This window comes from Giraffa tippelskirchi, chromosome 2 (assembly GCF_054371585.1).
Source record: "Giraffa tippelskirchi isolate mGirTip1 chromosome 2, T2T-mGirTip1v1.2.pri, whole genome shotgun sequence".
Classification (NCBI taxonomy): domain Eukaryota; kingdom Metazoa; phylum Chordata; class Mammalia; order Artiodactyla; family Giraffidae; genus Giraffa; species Giraffa tippelskirchi.
The window spans coordinates 181,629,032-181,650,084 of record NC_137276.1 but is presented as its reverse complement, the minus strand read 5'-3'; the positions used below and the strand labels follow the sequence as shown (position 1 = coordinate 181,650,084).

The 21,053-nt window shown below is 40.8% G+C and overlaps 1 protein-coding gene across 39 annotated transcripts in view; it reads left to right on the top strand.

The window, feature by feature from the left end:
* The window catches only part of BBX (BBX high mobility group box domain containing), a 285,777-nt gene that overhangs the window by 171,549 nt on the left and 93,175 nt on the right, over positions 1–21,053 (top strand). The window contains exon 2 of one of the 39 annotated variants that reach the window (XM_081572324.1): positions 20,309–20,409. The exons of the other annotated variants lie outside the window; for them this stretch is intronic. The gene's annotated coding sequence lies outside the window, so the exon portion shown is untranslated. The remainder of the gene's footprint in view (positions 1–20,308; positions 20,410–21,053) is intronic. 39 annotated transcript variants of the gene reach the window in all.

The window sequence follows — 21,053 nt, the reverse complement described above, 5'->3', positions numbered from 1 at the left end:
GTCAAGTGTGGAAGACGTGACAATTACTCTCCAAGCTGATAATGTCACAGTAGATCTGTGAATAAAATACTGTGGGGCTCAGGGAATGCATTCTAGCAAACCAACTCTGGCCTTTGATCACGGTATGGAAATCCCTTATTTCCATAAGGTATTTCCCTTATACCTGGAAATGAGACAGAACACTGCCTTCCCAACTAGACCCAGAGCAGTGGCTAATAAGCTAGGATGCCTCTGGGATAGCTAAATAGACAGTGAAATTTTTAAATTCACTCTTAATTAGCATATGGTATGTTGAGCATCTGCTTTATTTTTCTGTATATAGTCAAATGTATGCTTCACTTCTTAATACTCAAACTGTAAAATCTTCTACAGTAATTGAATTACCTACAAAAAGGTCCATTTGCTGTAGTTGCAGTCATTATGTAGTGAAGCAGTTAATTTTGAGCAAGTGTGAAAAGATGTCACATGGTCACAGGCAGGATCAGAAAGAAAATGACTTTCCACTGCAGTATATTGATTTTGTACCTCAGAAGCCTGCTACTTTGTTCTCTATTAAATTACATTTAAAATATTTGATTTTAAAATACTTTATTGACTTTCTTTTTTGCTTTTAATACATGTCAAAAACACTGAAAAGCATGAAGACAAAAATGGAAATTACCCTCAGTACATATACTACTCCATATTCATTTGAATAAAGTAATTTGATATTTCTCCTTCCAGTAGTTTTTGTAGGTATAGATACACCTTTACAGTTTGTTTTCTTCTAAATTGCAATCATGGAGTATGTCACTATAAATGCATTTAAGGAAAGGTGGCTTTCTTTTCCTTTTTTTTTTATTTCTTGATTTAATTATCTAATTCCTATGCCCTTTATTGTTAAGGATTTTCTTTCTGCTTAGTGTTTTATTTTATATTTCACAAAGATGGTGGGATTCACGATTTGATGTGCTGTGGAGCTGTACAGTGTAGAAATCTATGCTGCTTTCTGTATATGTTCCCTGTGTATCTGTAAAATCACTGCCGTTTGATAAGGATGGGAGTCACAGTTTGCTTTTTCAGGCAAAAGAAAACAGCTATTTTGCTAGGGTATTGTAAGGATTTATTAATGACAACATTTGCCTGATGCTGACAGGCGGAGTGACACTTGATTATCATTGCGTAATTCTGCTTCCTAGGATATTATTGCAGATACTGTGAGTCACTGTGTATTCCCATGCTTAGGTGATTAATGTTACTTTCAAAGCTTAGCTATCAGCTTTACTGTTGTTGTTCAGTTGCTAAGTCAAGTCTGACTCTTTATAACCACATAGTCTGCAGCACACCAGGCTCTTCTGTCCCTCACTATCTCCCAGAGTTTGCTCAAATCCATGTCCATTGTGTCGATGATGCTATCTAACTATCTCATCCTCTGCCACCCTCTTCTCCTCCTGCCCCCAGTCTTTCCCAGTTTCTGGGTCTTTTTCCAGTGAGTCAGCTCTTAGCATGAGATGGCCAGAGTATTGGAGCTTCAGCTTCAGTATCAGTCCTTCCAATGAGTATTCAGGACTGATTTCCTTTAGGATTGACTGATTTGATCTCCTTGCAGTCCAAGGGACTCGCAGTCTTCTGCAGCACCACAATTCAAAAGTATCAGTTCTTCAGTGCTCAGCCTACCAGCCTACTTTATAGATGAGTCTCAAAAGTTAGAGACATTTGGCCTTTGGGGTCATGTTCAAAGAAAACATTTTATGAAAGTATGGGATACTTGACTATCCAAGTTCAGATAGCAGTCTCTAGTATCTATCAGTATTATCAGTTCTACACCTTGAGAGTATATGTGTGTGTGTGTGTGTGTGTGTGTGTGTGCGTGCTTGCATGTACTCATCACATGTATGTGTGAACTTTAAAAGCATAATTCTTTTCCATGGAAGATGTTCCCCATTGCCTCCAAAGTCCTATTGTTGTAAAGGGTTCTTTTAACCTAGGAATACATATCTTCTTTAGGGTTCAGTTAAACACTACTGTTTCTCTCTACTAACTGAACTTTAAGGGCTATTAATTACTAAAGATAAGAGCTTAACCCCTCCACAACCAGTAGCTGTTGAAGTAAAGAAAATATTTTTGAATAAATGATACCATAGTATGGTATTTATCTCCCCTAATTGTTTAAAATGGACCGTGGGGACACTAGAAATATTTTTATTGTTTTAAAATGCACTTGTTGCATTATTGGAGCCACATATTACCATTAGACTCTTGCCGAAATAGAAAATGTAGAAGGTCGAGAATAGATTTCATTTTAAAATCTGAAACCTAGACTCTGTTTAGGTTTAAGGTCCTCAGACTTTTTCTCTTAGTTGTGGCATATGTTTTACTGATAATAGTCCTTGTCCAAGGAGATCCTGAATGACTCTCCTACAACAGTCCAGCATCACATAGAGGGAGTTGAGGGTCTGCCAGGTGGTCAGATGGATGCTGTTACTATGACAGCTTGTCACATCATCAGGGCAGGCAGAACTCTCCCAGGCAGTAGCAGTGGCAGAGCATAAATGCAGCTACTTCTAGGCTGACAACTAGAAGCTAATAACTCACATGATTGAATTTCAGGGAACATTTTTGCCATAATTGGGGGTGGGGTGCCTAACTGAACTATCCGTGTCTGTGAACAGTGAGAAAAATACTTTTCCAAGATCAAAGGCAGATATTGTACTTGGAATTTGTTTAAGAAGAGTAACTTTGCAATTACAAATATACTTTTAACTCCAGTATTTTGTTATCTGTCTTCAAAGGAGAACCACTTGTTGATAGTTAGGCTACTTCCTGCCTTTCATCTTTTTTTCTGACTCTGGACAAAGGGTTGGGGAGAGAGTAGCACCATGGTAGTGGCGATCCTTTTTTATGAGTTGTTTTAAAACATGTGCAACTGATTTAGGTATTTTAGAAATTGGCTCTCATAGAAGTGCAGTTCTAATTCTGTGCTAGGGTCACAGCAGATGGCTTCCAGATAACTTCCTGCAAGATCAGTAGCAGAGGTCAACAGTGTAATCTGTAGAGAAATAGGAGAATGGAAAATAGAATTAACAAGCTTTAGGAGCCAGACCCTTAAATAGATTGTTAGAAGGCTGCCGAAGTGGAGAAGCAAGTTTTACGAAATAAGAAACCCTCCTGACAGGAGATGGTATCCGACAGGGTAAAGATACCAATTTGTCAGCTTGACAGCTTCTTGTTCTTGGAATCGGCATAAAGCCACCTTGATCTGCTTAACCAGAGGGTATTTAATCAGGTGCTTCCTCCAAGGAATGTTGAAGGTGATAATTTGGGACCACATTAGGCTAGTTGCAAAGTCACACTTGAAGAACCTAACCTAGATGATTTTTCTAAATGAAATTGAAAGGAGGAGAGGGAGGAAAACTCAGTCAGGATTGAAACTCATCCGAGTTTGCTGAAAATTACATGTAAAAGAAACACCATTCCCTTTCTTTCTCAGCCTTCATTTTTCTTCATCAGCTCTTGTTAGTGATGCCTCCGTAAGAGGATAATGCAGGTTATCCTGCCATGAGTAATGGACCCTGATTTCCACTTTTCTGATTGCTTGCTATCTGCTGTAAGTAATGCCTTACAGAAATGCTCCTTGTGTCTTAGAGCATTTTGACTAATACTGTTTAGAGCACAAGTAGCCCTAAACCATGGAATCCTTCATTCAGCTTTCCTCATTTTTCTCTGTATTGATTGATTTTTGGTTAAAACTCTCAGTATAGGATTTTGCTCTACTACATTTTGTGCCCACTAGGTTTTTTGTTGGTGTGTAGTTTTTCTTTGGGCTGTTTTATTCTTTCAGATAGCAAGGACCTGGAGAATTGTAAGTTGCCCTAAAAGCGGATCATTTCTTGACTGTTCCATTCTGAAGCAACTTCTTTTATTGATAATAGAATAAGATTGCCCTTTAGAAGCTTTTCCTATATTGATCCAGTTCATTTCATAGGCTGAAAGTGGAACAAGAAAAAGAAACCAAGAGATCTGTTATTTTATTGTAAATAAACCTGGCAATTTCTGAATTTTTTAAATGGCAGTTTACTCATTTGTCTTACTAATAATACAACCATAAAGCAATCTCAGGTTTGTAATTCAGTAAAAAAAAAAAAAAACAAAAAAAACTTAATAGTAACAATAATAATTTTTCAAAAGGAACCTGAATTTTATACCAAATCAGAGAATAAAATGATTTAATTTTAAACCTAACCTCTTATGAAGTTACTTTTAAAGTTCTTTAAATTGTTGGGGGTTGATCTGTGATTTCTAAGGTCCCTTTTGATTCTAATGTACAATTTTATTAGCAAACCCAAATTTGTATCTCGTCGAATCTAGTATCTAGAAACAACCATGATAAACCTGGTTTGCCTCTCTCCATTTTAGCAGTAGTAGAATCCAGTTTTTGTATAAGAATGTCCTTTCTTTCCCCACCCCTGTCCCTTTTTCAGTGTGTTTAGAAGAATTTCATCTTTTTTGGTGATAGACACCTGGCCTTTTATTTCTGACCACTGTATGTTTAGGGAGCATTCCAGATAGGACTTGGGATTTACAGTTACAGAATTCTACAAATTCATTAGTGGTTGTGCTTCAAATCCTGTTGTATTTATGAGTGAAGTAGTTACAGCTCCTGCACCTGTTGCCCACCCCCACCCCCAACATACTTTGCTTTATCCTACCCTGTATGTGAAATTTGTAGTAATAGAGGAGAAATTAAGATTTAGCATTCCAAAAACTGGTAGCAGTGATACCTCTTAGATGACTCTCAAGAGATTTGAAAGTTGGCATAATACATGGGCTCCAGTATATTTGGGGAATACTAAGTAAAGCAAGTTTTTCTTATGAAATACACAACTAAGAGTTGGGGTGGTGGGGGGAATCACCCAACAAAGTATTTATCTGGATTCTGTTTTAAATGAACTCAAGGACATTTAATAATACAACCGTTATAAACTACCTAGGTAAGGCAATGATTTAATTATAATGCAGACTCATAGTGCTAATTACAGCAAGGTTAAACTATACTAAGTCACTTTAGTAGTACATGGTGCATGTCACTTGAAAAAGAAAACCATAGGTTAAAGATGACAAAGATAATCATCACGTTTTACTTCTGAGCCTCTCTTGACCTTCAGAGGACTCAAAAGGAGACTTTTTAGTTTAATCCCATTTTAAAAAATGTATTACCACTGCAGAATTTATCATTTTCCCAAATGCTTCTAGAACCATCTGTGCATGAATAAGACATGCTGAATAGCAATGCAGCATGGCAGCTGGACCATGGAGTCTGAGTCCTGGTATCCAGTGAACCACTCTTCTGTCTGTTACCCGGGGAAGGTTTCCCTCCAAGCTCAGTTGCTTTCTCTGTAGAATGTGGATAATTATGCTTCCTTTTTCATAGAGTTGTTTTGAGGACTAAGTGAACTAATGATTGTAGTTAGAATAGTGTCCTGATGTATGATTAAATTCAGAAAGAAAAAAAGCACACCGTATGCATGAAAATTCTGTTTTCAGTTTTAAACTACAAGTCTTCTTTTATTTACAATAAAAATGTGCTTTATGAAGTTGAAAGTAAATTTTTGAATTGAAAGTGTTATTGTTGTTTTTGGACTTCCCAGGAAGTGGGTTTAGTGGTTTAGTTGCTAAGTTGTGTCCAACTCTTTGCGTCCCCATGGACTATATAGCCTACCAAGCTACTCTGTCCATGGGATTTCCCAGGCAACAATACTGGAGTGGCTCACCATTTCCTTCCCCAAGGAATCTTCTTGACTCAGGGGTCAAACCTGGGTCTCTTGCATTACAGGCTGTCTTTTCTGACTGAACCACCAGGGAAGCCCTCCCGGGTGGCGCTAGTTGTAACGAATCCACCTGCAAATGCAGGAGACACAAGAGATGCAGGTTCCATGCCTGGAGAAGATACCCTGGAGGCGGGCATGGCAACCCACTCCAGTATTCTTGCCTGGAGAATTCCATGGACAGAGGAGCCTGGTGGGCTACAGTCCACAGGGTCGCAAAGAGCTGGACACAACTGAAGCGACTTAGCATGCATGCAGGCACATTGTTGTTTCTATTACACAGCATGCTCTTTGACTTTGTAAATCCTAAATATTAGGTAAACATATGTAAATGGGTATATGATGACTGGATTTCTGTTACTATAAACCTGTGGTAAGTTTTAGGTAGAAAGTAAATGTTTTAAATGGTCTGGACGGCAGGTGTTGGAAGACTAGTGACAGTAGTTGCCTGGTCTTGGCACAGTTAATAATTTAACACTTTGAGGTGTCAAGGACAGCCCTCTTTGTCTACCCTTAAGGTTTCAGGCACCTCTAATTCCCATTAATCTTTCTATCACCAGGGAGCTCTTCAGTGTTGCAGATAGTTCCCCTCTTGGCACAGGAATGGTTTGGATTTATGTGAAGAGACCCAGGATTTAAAGTCCCAGATTTGGCCACATTTATTACCTGTCTGAGCTGTATATTGTGGTCTTCAGGTTTTCCAGAGTCATAGACAGAGTTTTACTTCAGATTCTCCAGGATTCTGTTACTCTTAATAAATGTGAAAGTAGATCAAAGGTGGTTTAATCCTAACCAGCTTGTTAGCAGTCTGAGTCTCCTGGTATCTGAGAGTTGAACATCTCCATAAGGTACGTGTGTGTGTGTGTGTGCACACTTGTGTCACTCTTTTTGCGACCCCATGGTTTGTAGCCCACCAGGTCCTCTGTTCATGGAATTTTCCAGGCAAGAATACTTGGATGGGTTACCATTTCCTACTCCATAGGATCTTCCCGACCCAGGGATCAAACCCAAGTCTCTTGCATCTCCTGCAGTGGCAGTCGGGTTCTTGACCACTGTGCCACCTGGGAAGCATAATAAAACATACTTTCAATTATATATAAAGTAAAAAAAAAAAAAATAGTAAGAGTTTCCATGGCCTGGATTTGAAGCTATTAGAAATTGACTTTTAAGGGAAAAAAAACTTCCTTATGCATTCCCTAAAAAGATGTAGGTAAGTCATATGTAAGTGTTGGAAAAGTTATTTTTCCTTAATGTGGAATTCTAACAAAGCACATGGAAAGTATTTAAAATGTCAGTAATTAAAAACAACTTAATGAAGATACACAAAATTCAAAATTGGGTTCAATTTTCAAATTATAGAATGCAGTGTTAATTAATGGTAAGAGGGGTGGATATAGACTATAAGAAAAGCAATGTGGGAAGAATTATACAAAATCACCGTTGGCAGTCTTTAAAAGACCCACCTCAACAGGTAAGAAATTGTCACCAGTGTAAAGGCTATGTTAGGGGTTGTAAAAGCTGCTCTATTGTGTCTTTATCTTCCCGGTAGGAGGTGAGAGAGGGGAATGAAGGCCTTTGTATAGGAGAGAGGGAACTCTGCAGTACAGCCTGGTCTCCACTGGAGACATTGAGGTCAAAATCATAGCAGAAAGTGGTACTGATGTGTCTGCAGCGTCATCTAGACCAAGCTTTTGATGCATGAAGACCTTCCACGGTTTTCCTACTTAATCAGTTGCTGATTTTGTCCTTGAACATGTCTGGTATTGAATTTTTCTCTTTTGGTAATGAAAACCAGGGCTAGATGTTGGGCATCGTTATTCTTAATCTGGTACTATTGTTGGTCCCATATTTCCCATCTTCTCTCTATGCAAAAACTTTACAAACAAGAGAAAAATGGGTACGAGAAACATAAAATGTTACTGCACTTTACACCTGTCTGAGGTTGTCATTGACCAGTTTCTGTGTGAATGCCAACAAATTTCCATCCAGTTCTGTGTTCCCTTAAGCATTGCATGCGTGTGTGCATGCTAAGTCAACTGTGTCTAGCTCTTTGCGACCCTAAGGACAGTACCCTGCCAGGCTCCTCTGTCTATGGAACTCTCCAGGTAAGAATTCTGGAGTGGGGTGCCATTTCCTTCTCCAGGGCATCTTCCTGACCCAGGGATCAACCGACATGTCCTGTGGCTCCTGCATTGCAGGCAGATTCTTTACTGCTGAGCCACCAGAGAAGCGCCCCCTAAGCATTACTTTCCCATAAAGTGCCACCCAGTTCTTAAGTCAAGGCTGAGGTTTCAGGAGTGGTCAGCCACCTGACTTCCTTCCTGTTCCCTCATCCCGTGGAAAGTTGCAGACACTACTCCAGTCTTAAGTAACACTACAATCAACCAGGATCTGAACAGTTCTTTTCATGTATTTTCAAAGGGCAATTTTTGCCATTGCTCAGAGTAGGAGAAGCCATGTGAGAGTTGACAAACTTTGCAGTGACAGTGGAGTCCCAGAACCTGGAGTTCACCCCTGACAGTTTCTCAGTGATGTGGGTAAATGTTGTTGTTTAGTTACTAAGTCATATCTGACTCTTTTGTGAGCCCGTGGACTGTAGCCTGCCTGGCTCCTCTGTCCATGAGATTTCTCAGGCAAGAATACTGGAATGTGTTGCCATTTCCTTCTCTAGGGGATCTTCCCAACTCAGGGATCAAACCCGTGTCTCTTATATTCCCTGCATTGGCAAATGTTGATTTGGAATCAGGAGGTCTCCCAAGAGGAGCTATGTACAGCTGTAGGAGGAATTTGCCTATCTCTTAAGAACAGATTAGTGGTGGCGGTGGTTTAGTTGCTAAGTCGTGTCCAACTCTTGTGACCCCATGAACTGTAGCCCACCAGGCTCCTCTGATTCTTCAGGCAAGAATACTGGAGTGGATTGCCATTTCCTTTTCCAGGGGATCTTCCTGACCCAGGGATCGAACACAAGTCTCCTGCATTGCAGGCAGATTCTTTACTGACTGAGCTACGAGGGAAGCCCCAAGAACAGATTGGTAGTCCACAAATCCAGAGAGCTGGGAGAGTGCTGCAAGCAAAATTCTGTGACTGCCCAATGAGGTTTACTTTCCAGTTTGAGAAGTGCTCTAATAGAATATAAGTAATGTGATATTTATATTGAGAGATGGGGAGGGACAGGGAAGTCGGCCATGCTGCAGTCCATGGGGTCGCAAAGAGTCGGAGACGACTGAGTGACTGAGCAACAATAACAAATGTGATGTTAAGTCTTAGATTGTGGTTTTGGGTACACAACAGACAGTGACAGGTTTATTTATTTTTTCCCTAAAATCAGGGTGATCAAGCATATTTTATTTACTCTAGTTGGTTCTTTTTCAATTGCTCATCCAAGTTACTTTTATTCCCAAACTGCACATTATCACATATTTTAAAATCCAGTAAATACTTGGACATATGTAAAGGCCTTTTTTTGTATTAAATATGCAGTGGATTTTCATTTACTCTTAAAAATATTTGCAAGAACCATAAGATGTACTCTGCTCTAGGGCTACATGGCAGATCTGTTGTGTTGCTCATGGAAATGACAAGCTTTCATGGTATGTGTTAAACTGTAACCTGCCTATCGTGTTCAGTGGAGACTGCCAAACTGAGCTGAAGAATCATGTTGTTTGTTACACCCTGCCTCTCAGAATAATTAGATGGAGGTACACGTGCTCTCTGTTAGTAAAGCATATTTGTTTTGAGAGACACAGCACTCATGGACTGTCAGTCATAACTACTTATGAGAGCACTCTGGGAGCTGCAGCATCAATATTTACAAAATGCAAAGTGAAGAAAAGTATACTGAATATTCACACATACATATGCTTTCTTACTCTGAATCCCTCCCTTCCCCTAGTGTATAGAATATGTCTAAATCCATACAAAGGACTGTTTTGATGTATAAATGGAAATTTGGGAATTCTCCAGCTAAGTAAATGCTAAGGCACTAAACAAATTCTCAAAAAGGCTTATAAAGTGGCATTACTTTTCCTCTCAAAATAAACGTGTTGATTTAAAACTAAAATCAGTGATGCAGTCAGGTGGAAGAAAGTTCTTATGCTTAGAGATTAAAGCCCAAGCCTTTAGGCTGTGCCCCTGTTTTGTCCCTCCGTGACATTGGAGAGATTATGTAAATCTCTGTGAGGCTCCTCTTCCTCAGCTGTAAAATGGGCTTACTTCTACCCACTTCACAGGACTGTGTCATATTAGATAAATTTGATACAATTTGTAAGTCACAATGTCTTTCATGATTGGGAAGTAGCAGTTAAAGTAGCCCGGAAGTTTTTAGAGCAGTACTGAATTTTCTTATTAGAAAATGTATTTACAACTTATTAGTGCAATGTACCTCCAGTTTCTTATTATAAAGAGCTTTATTATCAAAATCAAAACAATTTTTTTAGATATGTCAGCAAAATAGCTTTCATCTTTGAAAAAAAGAAGCTGAAAGGAAAAAACAGTGCAGGCATATGAGTAGCCCTATAGCCCTGTGTTGATTGTGTATTCCGCCATTAACTGTTGCTGCCGTGACAAATCACTGTGTGTGTGAGTGCTCCCTCCTGCCTGAGAATGCTCCCTCCTGCCTGCCCTCTCTCCATAATGCTATCTGTGTAAATATGGAAAGATTTGGTTAGACATTCATTGCAAAGTATTATGGAGACTCCAGGTTAAAAAGAGCTGAATTAACGAGAAATTGTCTTGGTAGAGGTAAGGATCTTGCTTAGACGAAAAATGATAACTAAATGGGAAAATCCCTACCTTTAACTCAATACTGGGAAGACTGCTTCTCGCTAAAGTCAGCTAATGCCATGCCTTGATGTAGAAGAGCTTCTTAAGTGACTTTCCAGGTTTATTTGGAATTTTATTTATAATTTTTTATAGAGGAGTTTTTATTTTCTTTATAGTATAAAACATTGCCTTTTGTATTTAAATAGGATGCTAGAGGATAAAAATTCAACCAACAGAGGGAGCAAACTTATAAAAATTAGGTTGTAAGAAAAATATTCCAGGATGCCTCAGTAAACCACGTATCTTGTGGGTAATGCCCATTTGCATACTGTGCATTGAAAGAAAAATGGAAGGAAGAATGAATTTCGGGTCATCCTAAAATGTCTAGCTATTTATACTCTCTTTGGTAGTTTTCCAAAGAGGGGGAATACACAGGCAAATGGTATAGAAATAGGAACTTATTTTGTTAATTCTATGAACTGAAGAACTTTTAAAAACAAATACCATGGATTTAATACATTTCATGAATAAAGGAAAAGAGCATTCAGTACTTGGCACTGAAGTTAGAGCAGTCAGACCAAACACTCAAAAGGACTGTAACACCTAATAGGAATATAGATGGAATGTTTAATGCTTCAAATAGGGCACTATTATGACTCTGAAACTGCAAGTAAGCACTTTGGTATCATGTGTATTAAGTCAGAAAATATTTAAGGAAAAAAAATCTCACCAAGTGTAAAGCAGGTATAAAACAAATGGTTTTTCTGCTTAACTCTAGTTAAACAGAAGCTATAAATGTATCATAACTCCCTGTGTATTCCAATTAATTTCCTTGGCAAATGCAAAATCTGATACAAAATCATTTAGTTAATGCATTTTCAAGCACTTTTTATTAATTGCATAATATAGTCAAGGCAGTATTCCAAGAATTGGGGAATATAAAGATAAGCAACATCCTACCTTCTTACAGTATGTAATCTGGAAAATGACAAATTAACTCAGTTCTAGTGTGCCAAAGTGTAAAGCAGGTGGGCGTTGCAGAAGCTAGGATAAGCTGCTTCAGTAAACACTACAAACTACTAAAATAAGAGCGATTTCTTTCTTTTTAATGTTATGGGAAAATAGTTTTGTTTTGTAACCATTAAGATGGAGAAGTTTTGCTTTATTAAGTAAACTTAATTTAAATGTAACTTAAAATTATTAGCCATCACTTAAGAGTAAAGAATAGTAGCTTCCATCTAGAGGTATCGTAGATTGTTGATTCTTAACAGGAACCATTGTTTCCGGTTTTGTTTTTTAAGTTCTAAATAGAGATAAGGATGGTGAAAGACATCCAGACTAATAAAAAGGTCTGGATTAGTTTAGAATTTTTTTAAGTTAATATAAATGAAAAAAAATTTTTTTAACTTTGGTTATTGTGAAAGTGAAAGCCGCTCGGTCGTGTCGACTCTTTGCGACCCTATGGACTATACGGTCCATGGAATTCTCCAGGCCAAAATACCGGAGTGGGTAGCCTTTCCCTTCTCGAGGGGATCTTCCCAACCCAGGGATGGAACCCAGGTCTCCTGCATTACAGGCGGATTCTTTACCATCTGAGCCACAAGGGAAGCCCAAGAATACTGGAGTGAGTAGCCTATCCCTTCTCCAGCAGATCTTCCCGACCCACAAATCAAGCTGGGATCTCCTGCATTGCAGGCAGATTCTTTACCAACTGAGCTATCAGGGAAGTCCTGGTAGAGTTTAATATAAATATTTTAAAATATTTGTAAAAATATGCATGATCATTCTTAACTATTTAAAGGGCTGTGTTTAAACTGGTGCATGGAAGATGAGTGTTCAGTGATGGGGACAAGAGAAAAGGGAATAGTAATTATTTCTCTTATGAGGTCAAAATTGTTCATTGAGTCATTTTAACATTTGCTAACTAGAAGCTAGTATTTCCAAACAAGTAAAATTGTCAGCTGTTCTGGTTTGAGAGTTTGAGAATGCTATTTGAACTTAGTGTAAGGAATCTCTTGAGATGGAGGGTCACAAGGCAGGAAGGAAGAGCCAGGTATGGTGGGGAAGGAGCAGAAAAGAAGCAGGGGCAAATGAGAAGCAATAAAAGTGACAGGAAGAGACTTCAGGGAGCAAACCTGAGACTCTTCACTGAACAAATAGGCTCGAGTTCATACCATGACTGTCAAAGCCAAGAGGGATATATATAACAAGGGAAATACGCCATTTCACTGAGGGCTATTGAGTATAGGGTGTTGTGGGGACACCTAAGAAGCACCTCTCTCTCAGACTAGTAAGGGCCAATGGGAGCTGGTGTGAGATCCAGGCTCTGGCCTGAAGCAGAGCTGCTAGCCTCATGGCAGGGAGCAGTCGTGCAGATACTAAGAGGTGAGCTCCAGGTGATAGCATGTTGCTCAGTGTAGGTACAACTTTAACAGTGAGAATGGAGCAAAGCAACGTGAGCCTTAAAACTAAGTAGGGATGAAGTCAGGAAGAATCTTATGTGCTGTATGAACACAGAGGTTTGAACATCTTCCTGAGTACACTAAGGGACTGCTGAAGAGATTCATATGCAAGAGAAGGGCATGAGCACGTATTTGTAGTGTGAAGAATTGAAGTCAGCACAGCTATAGATAGGAAGACCAGACTGCTGAGCCAGCGTGGGGAATGGAGAGGAGCAGACCATATATTAGGCGGTAGAAGGGACAGAATGTGGTGAGAGATTAAGTATCAGCGCTAGAAGCCGGTTGCAATGATTGGAATTGGTGAGGAAGTAGAAAAGATGTGCATATTTTCCAGATGTTTCTGTGAAAGGAAGGAATGTCCTTCCTTTCTCTGCACCATGCGGGCTCTGGCAAGTCCCCCATGGATATGATGGAGGCAATGTGTTTTCTCTGAGAGTCTAGAAATTAAAGATGCAAGTGTGAATCATAGTGAGGTGAAGAAGGAAGCCAGAGCCTGTGGCACAGTTGGAATGAGCTGTGAGTGCTTTCTAGGAAATTAATCCTGGATTTTTGAACCGAGAAGATTAGTAAGCAAGTCAGTAAGTGAAGTGCAAGGTGGAGCCTGTGAACAATGTTAGTACCAAGCAGGCCAGTTCTTCTTGGCTGCTAGTTCCGTGGCTTGGGGTTAGGCAGTCTCCTGGCCTGATGGCTGGAGGGCAGTTTGTACCAAAAAAGAGGACTAGCTAAAGGAGGAGGATTCAGAGAGGGCTTTAGACTTGAAATTGTGTCCAGGCCAAAAGAGAAGGTTTTTACTGGGAGCAACTGGTGATAGTTCATCAGTAGTTCATCAAACTGAACGTCTAATGGTCCATAGTTGGAAAGGCAGAGAACTGAGGGGGCTCCTGCGAAGGGAAAGGGCAGAGGATGTGGGTGGGAGGGGGCAGGGGAGCTGAGACCCGGGATGCAGAGCCAGTCACGTGATGTGATGGTTCCGGCAGAGGGCGCAGCCCCTGTAGACGCCTGGACCCCTGAGCTGGAGATCAGAGGACGGAGGGGGCGTGACATGTCAGGGGCCAGATCTGGGAGGCTGATGGGACACCCTTGAGAATAAAGGCGAAGGGATAAGAGTCTGCCATCTGAAGTGAGCCTCAGAAACCAAAGAAGCCAGGCCTTGGGGTGAAGCAACAATTCGAGAGCGCTCCCTCTGGAAGCGCTTTCTCACACTTTTCACCCTGTTCGTGGTCAACTTTGAACAGGATTGAACTTCCAGGAGCACTTTTTTTTTTTTTTTTTTCTTTGCATGAGGTGGGCTCAGGAAGGTGGAGAATGAGATGGAGGCTGTAGGCCAGAAAGCTAGTCCCAGTTGTGCCCTGGAAGCTGCTTCGTGGAGATACCGAGTCAGGGAAACATTTGGCAAGCATCTGAGATCGAGACAGTTAAGTCCTGTACCCTGAAATGTCCACAAGGAAGGACCACTGAGCCCAAGCGAGCCTTTTGCCAAGAGACCAGGTTTGTGTTGATTAAGGTGAAATACTAATTAAAAAATAAGAGGAGTGTTGGAAGCATGAGCTACTCTAGAAGTGCAGTGACCCACCCTGACACACCTGAGGGACACAACACACAGCTTCAGCAAAAGCTCAGTGTGGGTATTATTCCTTTACCCTCCTCAACACCCTGAGGTGCGTATTATACCCATTTTGCAGATGGGGCACCCAAGTGCTAAGATAAGTGACTCCTCCGAGGCTACCCGATGGCTCCGCAGGTTAAAAATCTGCCTGCAATACAGGAGACGCAGGTTCATTACCTGGGTGGGAAGATCCCCTGGAGAAGAAAATAGCAACCCACTCCAGTATTCTTGCCTGAAAGATTCCATGGACAGAGGATCCTGGCGGGCTACAGTCCCTGGGATCAGACAACTGAGCAGCTAAGCGCACACACACACACCGAGGTGATTACCAGAAGAGTTGGGACTGGTCATTTGAACGTCCATTTTGGGCACACCACACCCTTCCAGGGGTGGACACTGCCAGTTTCTGCAGCCCACACCATGCTCTGAATGACCTCTGCCTGGGCCCTCGGCTTCATCACCGTAGGAGGGGAGAGTGGAGCTGGGACTCCTGGGACCTGTTTTTAATCTCAGGTCTACAAAGGGAAGTCCTGAGAACATCGGAAGCAAAGTTAGTGTGTGCCCGGGAGACCAGGCCTCCTTTTGTGCTGTTTTTTCCAAACTGTTCTATCATTTCCCACAGAGCTTTTTTCCTCTCCACATTCCCCGAGGGGTGTGTGTAGGTGACAGGCATGGCAGGTGCTGCCCTGGGCAGGATACAAAGATGAGTGGGTCGTGACCCTAACCTCGAGGCTCTCACAGATCGGGGAAGGTGGAAATTATTCAGCCCTAATAAAAAGGAGAAGGCAATGGCACCCCACTCCAGTACTCTTGCCTAGAAAATCCCATGGATGGAGGAGCCTGGTAGGCTACAGTCCATGGGGTCGCTACGAGTCGGACACGACTGAGCAACTTCACTTTCACTTTTCCCTTTCATGCACTGGAGAAGGAAATGGCAACCCACTCCAGTATTCTTGCCTGGAGAATCCTAGGGATGGCGGAGCCTGGTGAGCTGCCGTCCATGGGGTCGCACAGAGTCGGACACGACTGAAGCGACTTAGCAGCAGCAGCAATGGTCCAGGGGAGCAGGAAAGATGAGAAGCACAGGCTGGGAGGGAGAGAAGGAGCCGGCCTTGAAATTCTGCCTTTGAGAAAAAGGAGAAGAAAAGAAGTTTTGAAATTGGTAGGCAGGGTGGAACTTTGGGAGGGTCCACATATGTAGACCTTTCTGTTAACCAGGAGGCAAAGGCATTTCTTAGAATGACTATGATTTTGTTGGGAAGGACCGTATGGAGAAGCTTGGGCTCTGAGGACAGAAGCCCTAGGCTTGAATCCTGGCTCTGCCACATGCTGGCAGAATGGCCTTGGACATGTTGTTTAAGCTTTGCCATTCCCAGTCGCTCCTTATATAAAATGTGACCATTATAGTTCCTTTCTCCAAGAGGTGTATGGAATGTTACAGAAACTAATTCATATAAAGTGTTTAGCAGTTGTTGTTTAGTCGCTCAGTCATGTCCAACTCCTTGCAACCCCATGGACTGCAGCATGCCAGGCTTCCCTGTCCATCACCAACTCCCAGAGCTTGCTCAAACTCATGTCTATCAAGTCAGTGATGCCAGCCAACCATCTCATCCTCTGTCGTCCCCTTCTCCTTTTGCCTTCAACCTTTTTCAACATCAGGGTCTTTTCTAAGGAGTCAGTTCTTCTCATCAGGTAGCCACAGTATTGGAGTTTCAGCTTCAGCATCAGTCCTTCCAATGAATATTCAGGACTGATTTCCTTTAGGATTGACTGGTTTGATCTCCTTGCAGTCCAGGGTACTCAAGAGTCTGCTCCAACACCACATTTCAAAAGCATCAATTCTTCGGCACTCAGCTTTCTTTATAGTCCAACTCTCACATCCATACATGACCACTGGAGAAACCATAGCTTTGACTATGTGGACCTTTTTCAGCAAAGTGCTATCTCTGCTTTTCAGTACACTATCTAGGTTTGTCATAGCTTTCTTTCCAAGGAGCAGGCATCTTTTAATTTCATGGCTGGAGTCACCATCCACAGTTATTTTGGAGTCCAAGAAAATAAAAGTCTGTCACTGTTTCCACTTTTTCCCCTCCTATTTGCCATAAAGTGGTGGGACTGGATGCCATGATCTTAGTTTTCTGAATGTTGAGTTTTAAGCCAGCTTTTTCACTCTCCTCTTTCACTGTTATCAAGAAGGTCTTTAGTTCCTCTTTATCTTATGCCATTAGAGTGGTATCATCTGCATATCTGAGGTTGTTGATATTTCTCCCAGCAATCTTGATTCCAATTTGTGGTTCATCCAGCCTGGCATTTCACATGATGTTCTGGCACATAGGAAGCAATATATATATATATATAAGCATTATATATATGTAAATGTTTTATGCATATATATATATATAAAACTATTATTATTCTCATCATCATCATTATCAATGAAGTTTGAGAAGGAACCAATAATTTATTAATATATGGGCACCATGGGATTGGATAAGACTAAGACAAGTAAAGATTATGAATGAGCACTGAGTATCAACCTGAGATTGGAAACTTTTTGTAGTAGTGTCAGACCCTGGGAATAGCCAGCAACCTGGGGATAGACCGGGAAAGAAAAATGGTTGGATGAGTTCAGAATTGAGGTTAATTAGCAGACCAGGTATGAAAGGAAAAGAGTGCTAATGAGGGGAAGGTACTATGATATTCTGTTTTGAGAGCATAATGACAGTCATTGACCAGAGAATGGAATAAAGCTACGAGAAAATGTTTTTAGTCTAGTACTGACAGCTGTTTGGAAGTGACTTGGATTTCATTTTATTACATCTCCTTGTCAATTTTTCTGTTTCTTTTCTCTTTTCCCACTCCTCCTGAGCAACCCTCTGGGTTCTTATTTTTCCTTCTCTGCATATTTTCCTTTCAAGCCTTGTGTCTCTTATGCCTCCTAGCAAAACAATGCAAAGAGAAAACATAATGCGAAAGCAGAAAGGTATTGTTTCTTTGTTCACTTCCTCAGGTACTCCCTGTCTAGCACAGGGAAGTTTGTTCTGACAGATCCTGAAAAAAGGCATCTGGCATGTTCTTACCCTCCAGGGTCTCTGGGAGGAATTCATATGGAGTCATTATACATACATTATACGGGAAAATGATGATTGTTGTACAGTCAAGTTTCAAAAAATATGGCACAGACATTAAATATGGGTGATCAAAAATGGTGCTCAGGAAGGAGAGAGACAGGAGCTGGGACAAATAACAATAGCTCCTTAGAAATGAGAGTTCAGAGAGACTTGCATAGGATGTGAGAATGGGTGTGTGGGGTACAGTGTGCAGGCCTGGGAGAGCCAAGAAAGCACAGGACAGGTGTGGGAGACAGGACGACACCTGCCTGCCAGCAGAACGGAGGCGGCAGAGATGGTGATGAAATGAGAGGTAAGGCTGGACACCTAACTGCCGCAGTGCATAGCTCAGCATGTGATCAATAAATATATGTTTAGCTCTGTGGAGAATAAATGAGGAAGAAGCTCCCATCGGCTTTGTTTTGTACATCAGATTCTTGTCAATGTGATAATTATGCCCTGACCGTGTAATAAATGGATTAAAAACAAAAAGCACCTGTGTTCATTTAGAAACTAAAAGGGGCAAATGTGTTACGCTAGACCTGTTGAAGACTAGGAATTTGGTGATTTTAAGGTGAAGAATGTAAATGCCACCCTAAAATTACAGGAAAGCAGAGAGTTGGGCTTTGGTGGGGAGAGCAGTGTGATGGGGAACACAGTCAAGCCTGTTACAGATTTCCCTGTGTAAATTGCTTTTCTGCCCTCAGCCACTTCTTTTGATGCCTTATCTCTTTCAAAGTAGCTGTTGTCTCTATCTGTAGCCTAGAGCAGCATGCATTTTGAGAACCATGTTAAGCTCTCCTAAGGCTAAATGTCATGAAGTGTAAGTATTAAAGATCTTAGAACACATATTCTTTCATGAAGGGAGGGGCCAGGGACCAGCACTGCCAGTGTAGCCAAGCCATTATTTGAATAGTGGGTGTCTTATTAGTATTCATGAAGAGCATGTAGATAACATCTTGACAGAGTTAAAGTTTCAACTTGAAGAGCTACTGCTTTTCAATAGGAGTGCATTGAAAGACACTCTGCGTGAATAGAGGGACTGAATTGCTTCTACAATGAGAGTATTACTTTATTGAATGAGTTAGTTTTCATTTAATCTGTCTACAGTTTAGAATTTCCATTAGAATTACAATAAATAATGATTAGCACTTGTAGAACTTTAATCTTAAAGAGTTTTAAAGTTAGTCTAATGTAATTGTCACTTGGAGTCATCAGAGATGTATGCTTGCTCTTCTGCTCTGAACCTTAAAAGTTATGTACCTTCCAACCCCCAAGAGTGCCCTTTAGGTAGTTCCATGGCTCCTAAGCTATTTGTCCTGTAGAAAATACCCAGTGAGTCAACAGATGGAAGGCTTTATATTGGAGCTTTGTCCTAGGTAAGTGTTTGGGCTCTTGAGTTAGGCTTCCTGGTTCTTGGGCCAGCTCCTCTGCTGCCAACTGTGTTACCCTAGCTAGACAAATGGCTTAACCCTCAGCTTCTTCAGCTGGGTTGCATAGTAGTTTGTACTTGCCTGAAGGGTTCTTACAAAGATTAAATGAGATAATGAATGTCAAGTATGAAGCAAATAGTATTTAATAAATATTAGTTGTATAGTAGTGTTATTTTAAAAATTATCCTTAGGAACACTTCATTTTGGGAAATTGTTTTATGTGGTTAAGTGTCAGGTGAGGAAATTACAAGCCATAAATACCCTTTACAGAAACTGCTATATACCAGCCTCAGTTTGAAGCCCAGGGACAAAAAAGGAAGAAACCATGACACCTTCCATTAGAAATTCACAACCAACTGGGGGGAGGGTGGAGATAAATAAAGCTAACTGAAATACCATGATAAGTGCTTGACCGAAAAGGTCAAGTACGATCAAAGCTCAAGAGCAAAGAGCAATGAATTTTGACTTAAGGTTTTCACAGAAAGCTTTAGAAGGGAAGTGACTGTGACCTAGGCCTTGGTAGAAGCACAAGTCAGAAAATGGAAGAATTTTAGGAGGTGAGCAAGGCTGCCAAGTTGGGGTGTGTGCCAGTGTCTGTGTCAGCTGGATCCCTGAAAGAATGGAGGCAAGGAGCATTTTCAAAGCAGCAACACTCTCGGAAGAGTTGTTTAAGCAGGTCACCCTAACTCATGTGGAAGCTCTAGAGCTACTGCTTTTATCACTATTTCTTGGGGCTAATTTTCTTCGCTGTAGGCCCGAGACAGTTCTGAAGCTTTGCAGTCTCAGGTGGACCCAGGAGAGTGTTTACTTATGAATAGAATGTGTGGCTGTCAAACAATGAGATTTCATAGGCCTTCCTCACCTTCCCCTCATTTGGTCTGAATTTCCATTAATATGAGTTGAATGAAGTTTTATTGGATGTTCAGGAAATGGTTTAAACTCTAAAATACCCCTGTGATACAGTTAAATTTACACAGTGTTTTAAAAGCCAAAATTTACTGATTGCCCAAGTAGAGAGACAAGAGGATAGAAAGAGTAGAGGATCTTGCAGAATTTATGACTGTGCCAAGGGTCCATTTCTGACTGTATCACTCGTACAAAAGAACAGAAATGTTCCATCTTTCTTTTTCAGTTTCTGAGGCTGGAGGTTATTTCATCTGGAAAGAACGTGGACCACTGTTTAATGGGAGTCCTCTGTGTTCTCTCTCCAACAGCATCTTAGGCTGCGTTAAAGTGAGCCCTTAAACCCATACTCCCTCTAAAAAGCCCATGGGTGTCAGGAGGGTTTACTCCTGTGGAGTGGGAACTGTCTTGGTGCCAGGCTGTGTGCTGGGTGTTACATGAAAAGTGTTCTCACAGTAGAGCTGTTAACATAGTTTTAATGTGAGGAGAGACCAGCAAGATAAACAACTTTACAGTGAGCAGTTAGTGGTATGGTCAGGATTCTGAATGAGGCCTTTAGGCGTCAATGGCCATGGTTTTCTTTTGTTACATGTGGTATTCACTCTGTACTGTTTCTTTTATGATATTTCTTAAATTTCTCAAGCAGTTTGATCTCAGTAAAGGTCTTCATGAATGGGCTTGCTGCATTTGAAAAACATAGTCAAATGAAGTTTTTCCTAATGTATCACCAAATCAGTTTACATTTGGTTTAGTCTTATTAGTATCGAGGGCAACTCTTCCTGGCAAAGAAAAGGGTACACACGAGTTGGTTTATTTTTATAAGATAAATAAATATCATTCAGTACAGTCCACTTTTGAATGCTGGGGTTATGTAACTTTACAGTCACCTGCCTGTATCCATGGCTCTCTGATCAGTAGATTCAACCAGCAATTGATCATGTAGTAATATAGTCTGTTTTTACTGAAAAAGTTTC